We start from the raw sequence: 13,297 nt of genomic DNA on the forward strand, positions 1-13,297 counted from the left end.
ATTGGCTCCCACTCTGAGCCACACTCATGTTTAGCAGAGTAGTGACTGCCTTTGTTGACTAAGTCTTCATTTCTGAACCTAAAGGAGAGTTTTCCTCAATGCCTTGCTTACTAATCAACTTTTTCCCCAGCTTGTCATTCTGTTTAATGTTGCAAAACACGGCAATTTTTTAAAGTAGGATCTGATTTTGCAAAGAGATGTCTAAACTTAAGTGAAATAATGGATGTAACAAAATACCACCAAATATGACAGCTTTGTTCTGCCAATGTAATTTGCTGATTCTGGAAACCAAATGCAGAACAGTCTGCCATTCTCAGAAAACGCCGTGCGTGACAGACACAGACCCGGGTAGACCGCGCACCACGTTAAATCGCAGCCTTCTGCATGCGGTTCTGCTTTTTATTCGCTTGTCATAGCCAGCTCTTTAATACTTTGCTGTTCGCTGCAGCCTGGAGCCCAGGAAGGCAGTCTCCCTTTAGAGCGAGAAGATGATACGACTTAATGATGCTCCCAAATTCTTTTATTTGTAATATTCTTTGTGATGATTCTTCAGGAAATTCGTGTTGCCCAAAGCTAATTTCCAGGGAGATGCCACATCAGCATTTAGAAGACGGATGACACTGCTGGCCCTGTGAGTTGTGCAAACTCAGGACACGGAGAAGCATCGTCTGCCCCACCAGGCCTCAGAGCGCACATGAGCTCAGGGAGGCAGCCCTGTCACCCCATCATGACTGGAAGAGAGTCTCTAAAAAACCAGGTGCTCTTCAATAATAAGGAAAACAAGATCCAACACCTAGTGTTTTTCCAAAACAGCTTTAGCCTTTCTAGAGTGAAAACTAAAAGGTAGATGTAGATTTGAAAAATATAGTGTTGGTTAGCAAACTGTGGCCTGTGGCCCAGGACGGGGCAGTCCACCAGCTGTATTTGTAAAACATGGTGCGGGAGTAGGTTGACGTGAAGCCACACGTCATGTGATGATGCTGGAGGTGAGTTGTCACGACAAATACTCCCGAAAATGTTTACAGTGTGCCTTTGAAGGGAAGAAGTTTTGCCACCCTAGACATAGAGGAACGTGGGACAAATACATGAAGAGGTCACAGCTGTGGCCCTTGGTAGCTGTCTTTCATGAGAGATTGATCCCCTCTAGGCCAGACTGACTTCCTGTTCATGTCAGGAATTGTCCTCTTGAGAGGGAAGGTGCCATGTCTTCCATTCCCATTCATCTCCCACGGGAGCTGCTAAGTCAAGAGTGAAGGTGTGGGAGACTTGGGAGATGATTGATTGCTCACTGTCCTTTCTGCCCCAAGGCCCCTTTGTAGTGTGTCTTAGGAGTGCCTTCCATCAAATGGTGACATCTGTCCTCACCCCTCGAATCTGGTCTGGTCAGTGACTTACTTTGCTCTGTAGAATGTGTCAGAAGGGACAGCATGCCAACTGCAAGCCCATGCTTCTTCTCACTGGAACTCTCTGCCCAACCACCCTGAGAACAAATCATGGCCAACCATCTGGAGGATGAGCATGCACACTAGCTGAGGCCAGCCCAGACCAGCCAACACCTCATCACCCTGGTAGCCAGTGGCAGATGCATGTGTAGGCACAGTTTGGACCAGACGACCAGCTCAGTAAAACCTATTCCACATGTGACCCAGAGAATCATGAGCTAAACAATACATTGTTGTTTGAAGTTGTTAGTTTAGGGATGGTTTGTTACACAGCTAAGCTAACTGATACATAAGGAGTATCACCACTAACTCTTCAGTAGACAGATTTTTTTTTCTGTAGAATAAATACCACCTACTAGTGGGAATGACATGATGAAATCTACTAGTTCAGAATATTTCATGTGCAGCAAATGAAAAAAGTGAATTGTTTTAAATATAGGTGACATGTAAATTACCTATCAAATTGGGAGAATAAACAAAAACAAGCCTAGTAAGTAACAGCAGGTTTCAAATTCAGAATAGAATCAGAGCTCTTTACTGACCTTGCGATCTGATCATACTACACAAAGGGTCCCTCTGGTGAAACACAAGTGAGGGAAACAATGGGGAATGGGAAGCCTTAATAATTTATTGAATAGAAGGTGCATTACCTGGAGTCCTGCTCAGCAAAGACGATGAAGTAGGGCTGGGGAGGGGAGTAAAATACTCCTTTTAGAGAGGCTGAGAGAACATAGGGGCCCATGATACATGGCAGTGGATGAGGTGGTTCTTTGCACACCAGCTTGTGGGTGCTTTCAGGCTGCTCCATTTCTATCACTGCCATTGACCCTCACACCAACCCTACAAGGGAATTTCTCAATTCTCAAAATGAGAAAATTGAAACATACTTGAAGCCCCACCTATGATGTCACACAGAAATCCTTCACTCGAGACTTTTAGAGAGGTCCCACCACAGAGCAGCTGTTAGAAGACAGACCTCCCCGCTTCTGTCCACGCCCAAGACCTTCCTTCTGCGGGAAGCCTCTCACAGCCCCCTGAGGGGCAGCCAGCCGCAGTGTTTCATTTCTGGGTGATTCTGATTTATCCAAAAGCATTTATTCCACCAGCATAGACTAGGCGCCAGAAGCTGCACTTGGTACTGGAGTTGTGAAGGGGGTGAGGAATCACTAAGATCACTCAGGCAGTAGATGGCAGAGCCAACATTAAAACGGGTCTGTCAGACTCCAGTCCAGATTCCGAATTAAGTTAAAGTGACTACCATAGCAGTTACAGCAAATAAAGAAGGAAAAGTATTGAGTATCTGATGTTGGAATTTGTGAGGCAAACTACACTCAAGACCCAACTGGACTGATAATTGGGCTCCAACGCAGGTCTTGGAGTCAGAGAGCACTTGCATGAGTGATGGGATGAGCTTTGAGCGACTTACTGGAAGTCAGAAATCTTAGCTGGAAGTGGGCTGGGCTGCAACTGGGGAGAGGGCTGAGGGAAAATCCAGGCTCCTTCTTTCCTCATGCGGAGGTGCCACACTCCTGCACAGGGTGTGGCCAGGCTGTGACACAGCGAGGAGAAGGAAACTCCTGGGCTCTGGGAGGCAAGGTCAGAGGAGAACAGAGTGGGCTGGAGAAGAAGAATGCAGAGCTATTGTGGGCTCCAGGCAGAGGAGTAGCTTGAGGAAAATAGCATTCTTGGAAGATTACCCTGCCAGCTAAGTATAGGATGAACTGGAGCGGAAGCAGCAGAGAGGAGTGAGCCTCCTTGGCGGCTGCTGAGGCTGTCCAGGCTTGGTGTGGTGAGTGGGAGTGAGAACCGTAGGAATAGAGATGAAGAGAAAGGACAGATCAGAGAGGCGAGGTGGAAAGGACGTGGAGCAGCTGTCAGCTCCCCAGAGCCTTGGAGCTGGCAGTGTTCATGGAGTCTCCCTGGGAATTCAGCCATGTGACTTCCCAAGAAGATGTTGGTTAAACACACGTCACTTTGTTAACCATAAGACTAAACTTGATCTCCCAGGAAGAGTCATTCTCCTCGTATGGCCGTCTAGTCGAAGGCACTGCTTTTGGCTATGTGTCTGTTCAGACACTTGAAATTGCATACGGGTCAGAGTTGTCACTCTACAGTTATTTTGCCTGTGGCCCAAACAACATTTTGACTGATATTTCCCTCATGGTCTCTGTTTGGCATCTCATAGTATGGGCCATAAGGAACGTGAGTCATGTTTAGTGAATGGTCAAATGACAGGAAGTGATAGCATTGGCTTGCCAGGGAAATTATCATATGGAAAAATGGTCTTCCATACCCTTAGCCAACATGGACAAAGACGTGTGTTAGGACTCAGTGAAAGGCAGGCACACGCGCACAGCATGAGGCAACAGAACTGTTCCATTGACATTGTCCAGGAAAGCTGTTAGGTGCCACTAAACTTGCTGGCAGGAACTCAGAAATTCTGATCTCCATATAAGTGGGCTGGTTCTGTCTGAGTATCTCACCAAGATCATGTCATCCAAGGAGAGGGATGAGAGAGGCATGAGGGAGGTGGGACAGGCAGGGAGGAGAAGGGGAGCAACAGCACCAAATGCCCCGTTTTTCAGGACGGGGGTGTCCAGAACAGCTCTCCAGCAGGCAGACTCTTAAATCCTCCTCAGTCTATGTTGCTTGTTTTATACGAAACCAAAGTAACCTTGAGTATGATTCAACAGAGCTACGCAGCCTTCGTGAGAGTAGCAAATACTGAAAAAAAGATCATCTGATTCTCTTAGGCTAATAACTGTTTCCACCTGGAATTAAGATCGACAATGGCACCAGTATTTTGTTACGAAGGTGTCCAGGACACACAGAATTCACGGTCATCTCTGTGTAGACAGGTCCCCCTATAACCAGGACAGGAAGTCCCTCTATCGTTTCCAATGTTTTATTTTGAAGCTACAACCATGTTCACACACAGGGAAGATTGGTTTTCCCAGAAATGCTTCCTTATTGGCTGCAAACATCTTCTAAACTCTCTTCCAGATTTGTCTCAAAAAAGAGAAGTCCCCACTGTGTGCTGCAGATTGACAGAGCAAGATCAGCATGCCCTACCACACGGCCCACAGAAAAGCGTGTGCTCCTCGCTCTGGGTGGTTGCAGCAAGACAGCATCACCGGTAACCCCGGGGCAAGAGCGCAGAGGCATGGAGCGACCTCCCTGTGGTCTGTAGGAGGGAGACCACGTCCCCCACGGCCAAGTCTGTGTGGTACTGATGTCCAGGACTGCGAGGGCTGGTCAGATGAAGACCGAGGGGCCCTGCCTGCTCTTTTCAAGCATCCGAGGGTGCCAAGGAAAAGAGGAAGAGGCCGTGCTCCACAGGGCTTTTAGAGGGCAGAAGCGTGACATTGGGAAGCAGACCATGGAAAAGGAAGGAAGAATTTCCAGTAATTTGACTGTCTAAGAAGGGCACGGGCTGCCTCATAGGACCATGAGCTCTTGGTCTCCAGAGATAAAAGGTGAAATGAATCATGTTTAAAAAACATTTGCCTCTGGACCAAGGGATGAGCTGATGCTACGGCCCCTCCCACCACAGGACGCCATCTCTTCTCCTTGAACACCTACAGATCTGTTAGGAGTTGCCATGGTTGCTGTAACAGAACACCACACACTAGGTGGCTTAACCAACATAAATGCGTTGTCTCGCAGTTGGAAGGCTGAATGTCTAAGAGTGAGGGGGCCAGCAAGGCTGCTGGCTGTTGCTGACAATCACTGATGCGCCTCTGTATACACAAGCATCACCCTGACCTCAGCCTTCATCTTCGCATGCATGGCCTTCTCCATCTGTGTGCATGTGTGTGTGTGTGTGTGTGCACACGCACGTGTGTCCAAATTCCCTCTTTTTATAAGGACACCAGTCATATTGGATAAGGACTCACCCTAATGGCCTCGTTTTAACCTGATGACCTCTGGGAAAACCCTATATCCAAATAAGGTCAGCGCTGGGCGTTAGGGCCTCAACAGTAAATTTTGAGAAGACACAATTCAACCCATAACAAAAACCTTTCAAGGCTAGCCCATGGCCTGGTTGTTAAGAGAACTGGATCCCAGATGGCTGACCATGTGGTTTGAGTCTCAGGCCTGGCAGCTTTAGAATCACACCAGGGGCATGTGTGTGTGCCCAAAATCCCAAAAGGAAGGAAAGAAGGAGGAGAGGGGATTGCAGCATGCCCATGCCCTGTAAGGGGTGCTTTCTTACTTCCCCTCTCACTTTCTCTCTCCATCTCCTTCTAGTGAGCTCACAGGCCTTCGGGCAAAAATTTAAATAAATGAATTATTTATTTATTTATTTGTGACAAATCTAAGTGACAACATGTTATTGACTTGAGGTGTGCATCTAGAACATCAACCCAAGGAAGCCAAAACTGTTAAGACCTGAAGTGGCAGCTGATGGCGGGTCACTCTTTTTCACAGGAAGACTACCACCTACAAAATGAGGAAGGGCTTTGATTCTAAGCCATCATCCAGGTTCCAAGAACTAGGACTTGCCCTGCAGCTCATTGCACATGTCATGCAGGACAGCTCATGAGCACATGGACATCATAACCGCTTCCTTCAAGCCCCACAGGCATGCTCCACCAATCAGTACTGGGCCCTGGCCCCCAGATCCCGTCTCTACGCAGACCACTGCACGTGGGTGCAGCCCACATAGCTCTGTCCCACACATTCATGTCAGTGTGCGCTGTGCTTCCTCCCATGAGAGGTCACGCTTTATCACGTCTTCATGTCTTCGTGTGGAAGCCGCCATGCCATGACACCCTGACAGAGTTGAGCTTTTTCTTACAGCTTTACTCTAAACTCGACAAAGCCAGCTTACCCAGGGTCTTGTTCTGATACTTAGTGTGTCCCCTAAGAACACCTGTTCACCTGCTAAACCCCAGTACCTCCGAATGTGACCGTACGTGGGAATAGGAACTTTGCAGGTGTAACCAAGTTAAGATGAGGTCATGCTTGATGATATCCACTGTGACTGATGTCCTCATGAGATGAGAAAAGAGGGGGACACACAGAGAGGCCATGAGACAATGGAGACAGAGATCAGTGTTGTACTCACAAGCCAAGGAGTACCAAGGACTGCTGGGAATGCTAGGAGAGAGGCATGGGACAGATTCTCCCTGGAACCTTCAGAGGGAGCCAGCTCCTCCCTCTGAAGGACCATGACTTTGAATTCTAGCCTCCAGACCGTGGGAGAGCCACCTGTTTGTGGCACTTTGTTATAGCAGCTGCAGGAAACAGATACACTTAGGATGAGGACACAGTGTAGTCTCATTATAATATAATAGTACTAACAGTAATGAGGGGACAGACATTCAGTGCTTCCTCTGTGTCCTGGTTTCCACTAAGCCTTACAACGACCCTATGAAATCAGTGCATCCATTATTCAATCCATTTTACAGAGAGAAAATAAAGGGACAGGCAGGTTAACATAACTTGGTATAGTAAGTCCACTCCACCAGCCAGGGAGAGAGCGGAGGGCCTGAGGTACCCAAGAGCCCAGTGTTTTCCAGAATGGTTACCTCAGCACAAGATGCATGTACTCTTTAGAAATAATGATCATTTGTCCTGAAGTTACACACAGAGGGCCGACCCTGTGACACAGTGGGGAAAGGAATCGGATCTTGTGTGGTCAGCAGTGTTCAAACCCCAGCCCTGCTGGCTTAAAAAACATGCGGGGTAGGTGTGCATGTGTGCCCGAAATCTCGAGAGGAAAGGACAATGGAGGAGAAGGTATTGTGGCACGGCCATGGTCCACCGGGGGTGCTTTCTTTCACCCTCTCCTTCGTGAGTGCACATACTCTCTGTTAATAAAAATAATAAAACAACGCAGACGAAACAAAAGTTATACACAGAGGTAGATGGACCCTTTGCTGAAATTCTTAATGCCCTCCATTTTGGAATGATTTGCAAAGTTACCATGAGGAGTTTGCCTTGGATTTCACCCAGACATCCTGACACACACTCTGTTATGACGGAGCGAGGCAGTCTTCACCTGCAGCTTACCTGCCCCCAGAAATTAAGTCTAACTGCATCCACTGTAATTCATCCAAAATAAAGTAAATGCGAAAACCGTTGTTTCTCTTAAACCTCGCCATCTCAGTAGAAACGCAGTTTAGAATCTTAACGACGCCGTAACTGTGTCTATACCCGTCCTGATGCCTCGACAGAGACAGTGTTTCTAGAATACGGACTTCAGTTTTAAGAATACCCTGTTAATAAACATTTATCAATTCTTACCAAACAGAAAAGGGAACCACATTGTCTTATCTTATGCTGGCTGGAATATATAAACTCATATTACGAACAGCTTCATTTTTCTCTCTTCCTCCCATGTTTCTCCATGTCAATGTGCACATGGGAAGGGCGGGGCCATGTGCTCATCAGGGCGTCCCAGCCCCGCACTGTCAACATTTGGGCTGCATCATCCTTTGTGGGGCTTCTTGAACATTGTAGGCCATTTAGCCTCCACCCTGGTCCCACCCACGACTGCTGGCAGCCGCTCCCCTAAGCCATGCCCAGACACTGCCAATATCCAGGTAGGGCGAGGGCAAACTGCCCTAGCTGAGAATCATGAATATATATATAATATATAAAATTATGTATAGTACACATAGACTACATATAAATAGATAAGAGACAGATAGATGCATTGCCCGTGTCAAGGTGAAAGACTGACTATTGAGCTTGGAAATCAAGCCTTAGTCAAATAATATTTCAACAAAGAAATTGGAAAAATGAACAAACAAGAAATTGTCCAGCAGATCTGACACTTCCTCCTGCCAGAATGCAATCTCTCTGGCGCCATTCCCAACAGCCAGTGCCCTCGGCAGGGTGGCTCTGCATCCCTGCGCTCTGAATGCCTAGGAAGCAGCCTTCACTAAGGGCCACCGTGTCCCCCAGTATGTCCCTCCCGACTCCCTCAGAGCCACAGTCCCGGTTCTCTGCGCTGGAGGGCTGAGGAATGGATGACCTCTGAACAGCTACCGAGAAACCAAAGTCACCCAGTCAGACACTTTTAGTCCCAGACGCAGACAACCTGAAGAAATCCCCATTTAAGTTTTCTGGCTATGTATTTTTAGTTATTTTTTCATCGGCATAGAATTTGTGCACACGCACATGAGAGTCTGAAAGAGTGAGAGGAGCAAGCACCCCTCGGGGGTCTGGTCACGTGTGATCCCTTCCTCCAATCCTCCGGGTCATCAGATCATGACTCAAGCAACATGTCTGGGTGTTCAGGCTGACCAAGTCGGAGATTTGAACCAGTCACTACATGGGACCCAGCTTCCCTTGAGTAGTTCAGCACCGCTGCACCACGGGGCCAGCCCTGGAGTCTTTATATTTCATTTTATTTTTTGAGAAAGATTTTTGTTATTGGGCACATGCACTCACTGGAGAGACAGAGAGACACAGACAGAAAGCAAGAAATCACCCCCTCAGGGGGATGGCCATGCTGCAATACTGTCTCCTCCATTCTCCTCTGGGGATTTTAGACATGCAGGCACAAGCACTTGGCATGAGTTTCAAGCCACCAGGTCAAGGATTCAAACCACAGTCAGTCACGTGAGAGTCCAGCGACATAACCATTATGCCATCTGCTGACCCTCAGCCCTGGCTTTTGGGAGCAGTTCTGCTGTTCATGGAGAATGGACAAAGCAGGCCTTGCCATCAGGAAGGACTAACCTCATGCAAACACCACCCAGGAAGTGATGCTGGCGCAGATGTCAGCGAAGGGTGTGACCATGAGACCACTGTGTCCCCAGACCTCTCACCCCACCTGGCTCAGCACGGCGCTCGATCTGCGGATTTATGGAGTAGACGAATACCCTCCTAATGTGCGAATAAGGAGCGTGTTGAGAGCAACAGTGCTGGGATACGCTCCACTGTGACCTGAGCAGCTGCAGCGAGAGGTGGCAGTCTGCACAGGCTCCCAGGACAGGACGGGAGCACGCCGGGAGAGCACCAGTGAGGAGGAAGGAGGGAGGCCAGCAAGAAGATGCAAGACCATAATGAGCAGACAGTCCATGAGGGATCCTACAAGGAGAGGGCTCGAGGGTATTGAACTGCCGTTTTTCAAATATTTCAAGACCCACTGAACACCTGAGGTGTCAGACAGCCTGGCTGTCCCAAGGCACAAAACGAGGACACATGCTGAGCCCCTCAGGACCCACAGCCTCACCTGCAAAGACTACAAGTGGTCATTCCAAACACGCGCGGTCTTAGTCTTCTTTGATTCAAACCACAGTCAGTCACGTGAGAGTCCAGCGACATAACCATTATGCCATCTGCTGACCCTCAGCCCTGGCTTTTGGGAGCAGTTCTGCTGTTCATGGAGAATGGACAAAGCAGGCCTTGCCATCAGGAAGGACTAACCTCATGCAAACACCACCCAGGAAGTGATGCTGGCGCAGATGTCAGCGAAGGGTGTGACCATGAGACCACTGTGTCCCCAGACCTCTCACCCCACCTGGCTCAGCACGGCGCTCGATCTGCGGATTTATGGAGTAGACGAATACCCTCCTAATGTGCGAATAAGGAGCGTGTTGAGAGCAACAGTGCTGGGATACGCTCCACTGTGACCTGAGCAGCTGCAGCGAGAGGTGGCAGTCTGCACAGGCTCCCAGGACAGGACGGGAGCACGCCGGGAGAGCACCAGTGAGGAGGAAGGAGGGAGGCCAGCAAGAAGATGCAAGACCATAATGAGCAGACAGTCCATGAGGGATCCTACAAGGAGAGGGCTCGAGGGTATTGAACTGCCGTTTTTCAAATATTTCAAGACCCACTGAACACCTGAGGTGTCAGACAGCCTGGCTGTCCCAAGGCACAAAACGAGGACACATGCTGAGCCCCTCAGGACCCACAGCCTCACCTGCAAAGACTACAAGTGGTCATTCCAAACACGCGCGGTCTTAGTCTTCTTTGAAATTGCAGAGGTGGCAAGGACCTCCCATTGGGGGAGTGAGTGAGGCTCCCAATACTCAGATAAATAAATGTAGAAGTTATCACATGCTGCTTATTGAACACGCAAGTTGGCAAATGAGGCTGGCTGGCTACTCGCTGATTTTGTTAAGCTGTGAGTACTCAAATTCAATATAGAACATATTGCCTCTTGAAACACAGTCCCGACAGCCATTTTCATCAACCTGGCGCTAGTCTGAGTTAGCTATTTGGAAGTTGCCTCTTAAACAGGCTTTCCAATGATACCGTGGTTTACAAGCAAGCCTGAGCTCTCGCATCCTATTTCGACCATGGCTCACCCCCATAGCACCATTGTTTACATTGATATTTGATTTCTTCTTTCAAATGCCAGGAGACAGCTTTACAACTACAACGCTTTCTAAAAATAAAACTTTTTGGTAGCAGCAATCTTCTGGGTTCCTGATTTCTGCTGCAAATCCCAGAGAACTAATTAAGCCAAAGCCCCTTCCAAAGCAAACCTTGCCCTGTCACTGGCTCCACTACCAGGGGAGTTAATTGATGGCAGTTACGCCGTCTGAGACGAGGGGGGCTCAGAGTAGAAGCGAAGGCCAATTAGTTTACAGTGGGGCCCGTGAAGAAGCTAGCTGATTGCCATGAGAACGCTTTGAGGCCATTCTTAATGGGTTTTAATCTTTCAAGGGAGCTGGCGATACCTGTGGATTCCTGGACTCCAGTGCCGCACACCTGCGCCGTGTTCCACGCCGGCTTACTCGTTACGTACTCCTTCGCTTCACTCTAAAGGGACCCCTGTGATGGCCCACGGCCTGGGGTACCCACAAGCACCAGAGTCTGCTGGGCACTAAGGTCATGTTTGAATGATTTCTGCAATGATTGCTGTTCAACTAGGCAAATGCCCTTCGAAAGGGCAAAGCAAATTCTCTGTTAGATCAACTGGGGGTGAAACCTGAAATGGAAAATTCCAGTATAGGTTAATAAGAAGCTATTCCTACATAAGTTCCATGCCGCCATTTGAACGTATGCCCCTGGGAAAAAGTCAAAGAAATCAGAAAACACAGCTCATTATTGTTTTGTGTAGATTATGCAAACCTTGCCTTTTGAAAAAAAATGACAAAGTTGCAGAGGATCAGGGAAAGAATTCGGACTGTATTTAAGCGAGGATTAGCTAGCAGGGTGTTGATTTATAAATGGCAACAACCAGTTCCTCCTATTCTCCGCTGCGGTCATGTCTCCTGCACAGTAATTCCCAGTGTTCTCTTTTGAAAGCCCTTGGTACTCGGTTAGCCCCAAGGTATAATGTTTGATAATATAACTACTGCTTCTGTCAGTGCGTTTTGTACAAACGCATTATATGTGGCCCAGAATGGTAAAGATTTATGTATGGGTATGGAAAATAAAAATCAGCATTGATTAAAAGCCCCAGATAGACCATCCAATACCGCCCAAAGAACATCAGTTATTTTGCATTTTGACGCGGCGATTGATAACTCATAAATGCAAGCGGGGATGACAAATGCGCATGGAAACTGGCTTTGACAAAAACGATAACAGTATCAGTCTCGAGGGGCGATGGAGGTATAAGCAGGAGCTGTTTAAAATATTTAATCATTTTATGAAGGCTGCAAGATGTTGTTTGACCCTGAAGGAGTGTGAATGTCACATGGATCAGAAATTGCCAAGTCTTTGAAGTGAAATAAAAAAATGGTGTTATTATAGATCCTTCCTGACATCCTATCATTTCTGTATAGGATTAAAAATATGTATACAAAGCACTAGATAAAGGACTCCAGCAAAAAGGATGTCTCGGTTGAAGGGAAAGTAACGACGTGGTGGTTGTGAATTTTCACTCCAAAATCCCGAAGCATTTCTTTTATTTTCTTCTGAATGGCAAGAAGAGAGCCAAGAGCTCCCTGTAAAAAAGAGGCCCTTGGTTTTTAAATACGGGGTAAATTACCCTTTACCCTCGTAACCCCCGGGTTCAACTGCGGGAGTTTGTAATCTCCTCCCTGAGCATTGTGCCTCACTTGGGTACTGGGTTTAGTCATGTCTCTGTGTGGACAGCCACATGGGACACAGATGCTATAAATAAACATGGGATCTATTTACACCTGCGTGAGCGGCCGGATGCGGTCCTCGGCGACAGGGCGACCGCGCTTCTCGTCCTCTCGCTCTGCCGCAGCCCATGCCTTGAACTCACAGAGGAGGCACAACTGTGGGTGAGGCCTTGGGGCATGTCCCCACGAGCGGGGTGACTCCGGCGACCCTGAGGAATCGCAGCAAACGAAACATCACACTGAGCATATTCTTCGTCTCTCTGCTCGGCCCCCGCCTTGCATGGCCCATTGCTGTTCTGGCCTGTGGCCCGCAGGGGCAGAAACAGTTTCTTCCGGAGGGACTGTCTTCCTCTCTTCTGGGACTGCGTCGCTCCTCTCCGCTGGTGTACTGTGGCTCTCAGGTATCTTCTGGACCAGCTGTAGGTTTCCTGCTGGCTGGAGTCTCTTGCCCCGGGGCTGGTCTGCTTCCTGGGTGGGAGCTGCACTTGCTCAGATGCACACAGCGTGGCCCTGCGAGGTCAGGGTTGCCTTAGTCTTCCTCTCAGACCTGTACTCGGGGTGCAGGGAGAAGCATCCCCAGAGCACTGGCTTGCTCCAGTGGAGGTGCTGCAACCTGAGGGAGGCTTTCTGAAAACCATGCCCATCCACCTCCCTGCCCCGAACACACACATGCACACACACACACACACACACATGTGCATACACACTCACACATCACACACACTCGCATTCACTCACACTCACACATTATGTACACTCATGCACATAGCCACTCACACACACTCTCTAGCACACTCATGCATGCTTAGGCATGCACACTCTCTAGCACACTCACACACGCTTGCACACGCA

General features: G+C 48.4%; 1 long non-coding RNA gene across 1 annotated transcript in view; it reads right to left on the reverse strand.

Moving 5' to 3' along the window:
* LOC102488118 (uncharacterized) overlaps positions 1-11,262 on the reverse strand; it is a 65,698-nt gene extending 54,436 nt beyond the window's left edge. The window contains exon 1 of the long non-coding RNA XR_337359.2: positions 11,087-11,262. This is a non-coding gene — a long non-coding RNA (uncharacterized LOC102488118). The remainder of the gene's footprint in view (positions 1-11,086) is intronic.
* Positions 11,263-13,297: the final 2,035 nt, after the last annotated feature.

This window comes from Tupaia chinensis, unplaced genomic scaffold (assembly GCF_000334495.1).
Source record: "Tupaia chinensis unplaced genomic scaffold, TupChi_1.0 Scaffold145592_1, whole genome shotgun sequence".
NCBI lineage: Eukaryota > Metazoa > Chordata > Mammalia > Scandentia > Tupaiidae > Tupaia > Tupaia belangeri.